We start from the raw sequence: 8,474 nt of genomic DNA, 5'->3' as shown, positions 1-8,474 counted from the left end.
CTACAGATTCAAATGCTAATCTCCTCCAGAAATACCATCACAGACACACCCAGGAATAATGTCTTACCAGGTATCTGAGCATCCCTTAGTCCAGTCAGATTGACACATAAAATTAAGCATCACACATTCCTTGGTATTCGCCTAAAGGAGTTGAAAGCATATGCCCACAGAAAAACCTACACACAGATGCCTATAGCAAACTTATTCCATAATTGCCAAATTTGGAAGCAACCAAGCTGTCCTTCCATTGGGTGAATGGATAAACTGTGGTACATCCAGACAATGGAATATTATTCAGTGCTAAAAAGAAATGAACTATCAAGCCATGAAAAGACATAGAGAAAATTTAAACACATATTACTGAATGAAAGAATCTAATCTGAGAAGTTTACATACTGTACAGTTCCAACTATATGACATTCTGAAAAAGATAACACTATGGAGACAGTTAAGAGATCAGTGGTTGCCAGGGGTTAAGGGAGAGTGAGACATGAATAGGTGGAGCACACAAGATTTTTAGGGCAACAAAACTATTCCATATGATACTAAAATGATGCATCCATATCATTATACATGTGTCCAAATCCATAGAATATACAACAGCTAGAGTGAATGTGAATATAAATTATGAGCTTTGGGTAATACTGATGTATTGATGTAGGTTTAGCAGTTGTAACAAATGTACCACTCTAGTGGAGAGTGTTGATATTGGGGGAGGTTATGCATGTTTGGAGGTAAGGGGTAAGTGGGGAATCTGTACCTTCTGCTCAATTTTGCTCTGAACCCAAACCCTCTCTAAAAAGTAGTCTATTATTAAAAAAAAAAAAAAAATTCACTTTAGGCAATTGGCCTGCTGTAAACAGCTTAGATTTATTTTTTATTCAATACTAACTGTGTTCTGGTAATTTTATTTATGTCCTTATTTTTTAATTAATTATTTTTTTTTAGAGAGGGAGAAAGAGGTGGAGGGAATGGGTGGAGGAACAGGGAGAAAGAGAATCTTAAGCAGGCTCAATGCCCAGCACAGAACCCAACGCAGGGCTCCATCTCATGACCCTGAGATCATGACCTGAGCTGAAATCATGAGTCAGACACTTAACGGACTGAGCCACCCGTGAAGCCCTATAATGTCTTTAAAATTAGGTTATAAGCTCTGTTTTATAGATATGAAATATAAGACTTGGAGATGATAAAAAAATTGCTAAAGTCAAGCAAGCATAATTAAGAATGTTCAACGTATGAATCAAGTATATGCTGGGTCCCAAAGCCTATCCCCTTTGAGGAGGCTCCTTGTTCAATCCATCCATGCATCCATCCATCCATACATCCATCCATCTAGTAAGCAACTTTTTTGGTGGGGGAAAGTTTGATTCAATCTGCCATTATTAATTACACTTTGTTAAGAGAATGAAAAAAATAATTCCTGGGCTGCTTGTCTTCTTTTTACCACTCAGGAAACTTTCCCATATATTTTGAGCAGAGATTAAGAACAATAGGAGTGGTGACACCTTCCACAGAATTTTTATCTTTAACAGTTAACCCATATATACATGTTAATGAAAGTGGATTGTTAGGCCTAGCATACAGTATCATTTCTTATTCTACCTCATTTTTACCTTAAGTCTTGGTTGTCTTGAGTAAGAGGGTTAGTCCGGACATTATGTATTTGAGAATGGAATTTTTTTCTAATAAAAATATATTAAACTCTATTATATTGGCACTTCACCTTAATGTAGAATCAGCGATTCATTGTTTAGAATAAAATTTAACATGTGCTATTACATGAAAAAGAAGTTTTTTCAAACTAAAGCCATGAGTAATTTTAAGAAAAAAATATCACTCATCGAAATAATTTTGCCCTGTGCTAATCTACTTTTTATTTTCTGTAAATCCAAATTAACAGGGTAGTTTTATTCAAAGTAGATAGACGATTTTAAGATTTACATAGAAATATTTTTGCTAAAATGGTAGATGCTGCAACCACTCTCATTTTATGGGATGATCTTTTATAGGATTTTATGAGAGCTTATCAGAAATAAAAAGCACATATGAATGTAGAGTGTATGTAAGGATTCTGTTTGCAAGGGTTTAGTAAAATTTTATAGTCATGTTTGGTTTACACAAAGTCTAAACAAAGCAAAAGACACTGCTTCAAGACTCCATTTGAAATTTTGAAATTGACTTTATCTGTTAGGGGCTTTATTCAAGATTTCAAATGCCAAAAATCTATCAAATAACTACACATGATTTCTTTTATATTTGATAAAACATATTATTTGCTGATTTGAATGGTGTGGCTCTATGGGGTAATATTACTTTGTAGCTACTGCAAAGTGTTAGACATGTCATTTCTTGAAGTGCCCCTTTTCTATGAATCTGTCTTAAAACTTGGGAGGAAAATCAGTAACGATCTCCTCACCCTTTCATTTCTCATTAACACCAGTAGTTATCTAAAATTATAATCTTTATAACAATCATTGTCAGCAAATCCCACAGATTGATCCTCCCCCTTTGCTTTGGTTCCCTGGTGTCTCAATAGCTGCCTTTCCTTTCCAGAACGCTTCCTGCTGTTGTTTCCAGCGCTCTTACAGGGCTGGTCTTCAGACTCACCTTCTCCAACTTGCCTGTTCCCCTTTACAGAGGAAATGAATTTTGCTATAGCCCGTTCCAAGAAAGAAGACCAATGCAAAATGAAAATATAGACCACTTAGAAATTACTGATAATTTCACAAAGGTGGCCCAAGTGCTAGGCCCTTCTAAGCATGGGGCCTGTGGAATGACAGGGTCAGGTTCCCGTGAAACTGGCCACTGGTTTTTAGGCCCCAGAATGTCCTTTCTTGTTTGGCACGTCTTTACCCTGAATATATCTTTCATTGCCACACTCTGACTGTCTTTTTTATTTCCCCATAGTGTAGCCTTAGAGGCTTGAAACTTCAGAGAAACTTACATATAGGAAGATAAAAAGAGCAAATATTGTGGAATTTTTCTCTAAAAAAAAAGCATCATACAAGACACTATTGGTATTAAATCTTATTTGATAATTAAAGTAGTATAAGAATTCTACTCTCAAATATTTTATCATGACTTAATTTTGTTGCTTCAATGTATCATTAAATTACTTAAAGTATGTATCATTCAAGCTCGGTTACATGCATGTGAAAACTAATTCATTTGACAACGATGTTTATGAATGCGATGGCAGCAGTTCCAGAAACAATGTTTTAAAAATCAGAATGCTAAAATATTAATCCTTGTTATCACCACTAACAGGGCAGCTGCCTTGCATGGATGGGGTACCTTTTTCAGTAATGGTTTCTAGCTGCCCCTCCTCTGTCTGATCTGTACCCTCTGAGAACCATCTTCACTATCATCTTTCTATCCTGCTTTTGCTTTTCCTGTTTCAGAGGTAAAAATAATTACTCTGAAAACCTATTAGAAGTTCAGAAGGTACCAAATCTTTGTTTCCAGCCATGAGATAAATAGTATTTGCTTCTTCCTGCTGACTCTGTGGATGATGCAATGACTTCTAGTTTACTGGCTCTGTCAAAGGGGCACTTCAAATAGTGACAATTACTAATTTCTTTCTAGTCAGAAAGGAAGGTTTGGTGATGAGTATTGGTGGATGGGAAGAATGCTTCTGAACATTTTCCCCAGAGAAAAGTTGTATACTTAGTCTCTCATTCATTTGTGCGCAGGCCCAATCCTGGGTCTACGAGAGTTGAAAGCACTGCATGTAAACAAATCTAGTGATTCTTCACCCCGTCTTTTATGCAGGGAGAATGGCAACAGCAACTTATGCTCACACTGATAAAAACAATTTATTCTGTATTTCCACTTTAATAGAGTTTTAGATCTCACTTCTCCATTCAGAATTCTCAGTTCTTGCCAATGATTATCTCACCTTTAACAAAAAGGGACCTGATCAAAACAATCTAATGCTTCAGCTAACAGACAAAAGACTAAGAAATATCTAGAAGAGTAAGATATCAGTATTTAGTATAGAATGTAATGATGTGTTTGAGGTCTATAGGAATTTAGTTCTATAATGATTTATTGAATGTTACAATGTACTTAATAAATAACCATATTGCATTTGACAGATAAATATAGACATAAAATATTAATTTTGGCTCATGATACTTCATCATTCCATCATTAATATCACTTATTCTTGTACTCAGTTTTTGTAATACTAATTTTCTCATAGAATGTCAACTCAATGGGAGATCAGCAGCCTTCTATTTATAACAAGTGATATAGTATATCCTATTATACATTATCAATTATAATTAACCATGGAAAATTGTGCTTATGATGATTTCTATTCGTTATGTTTTCATGAGTGCTGTGGCTATTTTCTTATTTCAGAGCGACTTATATGCCTTCCACACAGAATCAAACAACACATTTGAAAAAAATTCATTAAATATATATGAATGCTTTAATATAGTGAAAATCTGTATATAAAGGATGATAAATTTAGAAGTATGTAAACATCAAAAAAGCATGTAAATATCAGAGTGAAGAGCAATGGCTACATATCAAACAGCAAAGATAAGTAAATTACTCCATTTGAACCTAACTTTGAACTTTCCAAACTAAAATCTATCTAGAACACTTGATTATGAAATAAAGCAAATATTTTTATGGCTGGTTTTTCTTAGTTTATTTTTTATGGGATATGTATAGGATAGGTTTGGAGCCCAATGGATATATATATGTAAAGATAGCTATGAAAAATTTTAAATAAAAATGTTTTATCTACATTTAATTTGATGGATATATTATTATATTTAAGTACCTTACTAGTAACCAAACTTGCATGAGTACATTATTAGTAGCCCAACTAAGCATCAAGATAATTTTATTGGATGATTTTACAACCCCTTATGTCTGATTAAATTGTTGTGGAAAACTAACCTCTGTGCTACTGAGCTGAAGTACAACATGCAGAGAGAGTTTGGAGATAAAGAGGAACGATAGTTTTATTACTTTGCCAGGCAAAGGAGGCTCTAGCAAGCTAATGCCTTCAAAACTGCAGACCCACTGGGGTAAAAGCTTGAGGGATTTTATAGGAAAATACAAGATCTGTGTGGTTTCCGTAAAAATATGGTACCTGCGACCAGCTGCATTGGTTATGTCTTCAAGGTGATCTCATGACTAGTGCGGGCACCAGTCGTCCGAGTCTCATTACTAAGTATACATTGAGATCAGGGAGATGTCAACATCAATACCACGTTCCTGGAACAAAGGATTCTACAGAAAAACAAGTTAAGAGGAGAGGGGGGCTTCAAGACTGAGGAAGAGAAAAATTTGTTCAGATTAAAGTCAAGCCTTGCTGAAACATTAGTGTGTCCATCTTAATTTTCATCCATCTTTATATTTCTATAGCGATTTCCAAATGGCATCACTGAAAATGTATTTGATGAAATTTAAATCAACCTGATGAAATAGGTCATCTTAAGAAATACCACTATTTCCCATAGGTTTGAGAAGTTTTATTTTATTTTATTTTTTGGTGAGAACACCTTAATATTTAAAACCCTTTTATTTTAGTAAAATTTTTATACATGATATGCTTTATAATTAATTTGAAATGCTTTTGATGATTCAGAGAATTGTGTAACATTCTTAAATGACAATGATTATTCTACTTTAAACAATTTAACAAGTCATTGTTCTTATCCTTAAAGGAAACCACATGATATGAGATGTTGCTAAGAACAATTAAATTGAAGTTCTCCAATGTACAACTTACATTTAAAAATGGAATAAAGATTGGCTTCATAGTCATAATTTATTGAATAGGCCTATAAATAACATCAGGAAAAATCCAGTTACTTACAAAAATTATTTCTTCACATTAGCTGCTCTTATATTTATATTTTGAATGATGCAACTAAGAGGCGCTAAGAAATATATTTATAACAGATCATCAGGATAAAATAGGGATAATGTAGTTTAATCACTTTATTTATTTTTTTTGAAATGTGTTTAATGGAAAGGATGAATAACAGCCTTACTTCAAAATTAAATTCTATTGCCTTGAGTGAAAGATTTGAGTATTAGCATAACATTCTATTTATATGAGTGATGCTGTAGTTTTGTCATTTTTTACATTACAGGGTAGGGAATGTAGTGATTTATTGTTGCATTTTTAAAGGGCAATGCTATACTGAAACCAAAGTCTGAAAGAAGCTAAAAATCATATTTGTCAAAAACTCATGCCTTGACATAGTTTATGATCACTGACTATTTGCCCTATTTATAGGGCTGTGTTTAAAAGTAAGCTAATCTAGCAAGATCAAGTATGATTGATGTTTTCTTATTTATTATTTTTCAATGTTTCATTTTTTGGTTTTATGATGGTTATAAGATACAAGATGTATGAAGTCATATGGAAGTTAAAGAATGCATAACACTTTCTACTTTCATTACACTCTTTTTGAAGAGAATTATTTTCTGAATATTCAGCTTGGGTCCTATCAGCATCTACTATAATCAGAGTAATTTTAAAAATATCAAATGAATTATGAATATCCTCTTCAGCTATGCAAGCGAGATATAAAATGGTTGCATGAGGATTTGAGTGCTATGGTCTCGTATATAAGGTAATTATATACCAACGTGAAAAACATTCCTGCTTATGAATTATAAGGGCTTGAGAACTTGAAACTTTTGCAAGATTATAGGAAACAAGATCTGACAACTTCTTATTTAGCCAAGCATCTGGAAACAGGGAGTGAACCTATACATCACTGTTCAAAGCTTAAGAGTACAAACATATTTATATGTCTACATTAAAACTAATTTCTTAATTCAATCTCCTAGACTCATAGAATGTAAGAATAATAGCTATATTTGCTCTGGTTTTTAAACAACTATTTATCAGTAAATTTTAATCCTGACTGAAAGTTATCATTTTTGATATAACTACAAATAAATTACACTTTGATATTCCATACATCATGATGCAATTATGCAAGTATGGGCAGAGCAAGAAAATATAGTCGGTGACTTGAGTGTTTAAGCCTTAGGTGAGAAAGCAGAAGAACCACCCACTAAAAGGGCAGTAGCATGCAAATGAATCCGAGTGTAACCTGTGGGTTTAATGTGGATGAGAATGTTTGATTTATCTCATCCAGTTGGGCTGATTGGACTGACTATAGTAAGCTGAACTTACTGGAGTTGCCATTCAGTGGAATCTTTATTCCATCACTTGGATTGAGAATGAGTTAGCCCGGGCATGGGTATTAAGGAGGGCACGTATTGCATGGAGCATTGAGTGTCATACACAAACAATGAATCATGGAACACTACATCAAAAACTAATGATGTACTGTATGGTGAACTAACATAACATCATCATCATCATCATCATCATCATCATCATACTAATAAAAGAATGAAACCAAACCGAGAGAGATACTTCCCAATTTGATAGATATTTTAGATATTATACTCTACCTTGGAAAAAAATGATTTTGTGTATATTGTGGGAAAATTCAAGTGGTTAGTCTTTCTAGACTTCAAGATACAATAGAACTAAGAATGGAAAATATTGAATTAGTGAAGCTCAATCTATAATTACCACTTACACCAGGCAAGGAAAATATTTTATTGCCACTGACCTGAATAACAGGGTGGGATGGAAAGAAGGAAGCCTATTTATTTGAGACACCAAGTGAAAACTATGAAACACAAAGGGGAAAAGGCAGTTTCATTGAGAATAAAATATTCATGTTGATAACTTACATAAAACAAAAGATGGAGTGTTTTCTGCAGGGAAATTACTTTCTTTGATGAGCTCTATTTATGCATGATGGAGTTTTAAATTTTTGAAAACCCCCTCGGTTATTTTTTCTCCCTTTCAATTCTTGTGGTTTTAATTTCAGACATAAACAGATGTAAAATTTTCTTGCTAAAAGCTCCTTACTCTGTTTAAAGTCGAATTTATGACAGAGAGAAAAGAACCCAGAATGCTTTCTTACAATGACAGTGATTAGGAAATCAATATTTAAGGCATCAGTCTCGTGAATTGCACGGTGAGCGGTGGCTCCATTCATTTTGAAACTACTCTATGATAAAATATATCTTCATTTACTTTGCTCATTTTTAACGTTGTTTTGTTTGAAGCATATTCTTGAGGGATGCTGAGTATTATATCTGCTAACCAGCAGCTTGAGTTTGGAAGCAATTTCATTTGAGTGAAATCCACTATATGATAACTTGTTTGAGTGGCTTGCAAGCTACATGTTAAGGTTCAGATATTTACTTCTTGAGGATAGAAAACTATTGGCTTTCCTTGGTAATTTAATGTGGGAGGCATTTTAGAGGTTGCACTGGCAAGTCAGGATTTGAATCTTACGTGTTGCCTATCACCCTAATCAAAAGAGAAGGGAAAATAGAATATATCTCCTCTAGAAATGTGGGTTCCTGCAGTAGAACATCAGATAGATGGGAAAATAAGTGTG

Source organism: Eumetopias jubatus, unplaced genomic scaffold (genome assembly GCF_037043125.1).
Source record: "Eumetopias jubatus isolate StellerSeaLion01/CBP00866 unplaced genomic scaffold, mEumJub1_p1.0 scaffold_2, whole genome shotgun sequence".
Taxonomy (NCBI): Eukaryota; Metazoa; Chordata; class Mammalia; order Carnivora; family Otariidae; genus Eumetopias; species Eumetopias jubatus.
This window is presented reverse-complemented; position numbering follows the sequence as displayed.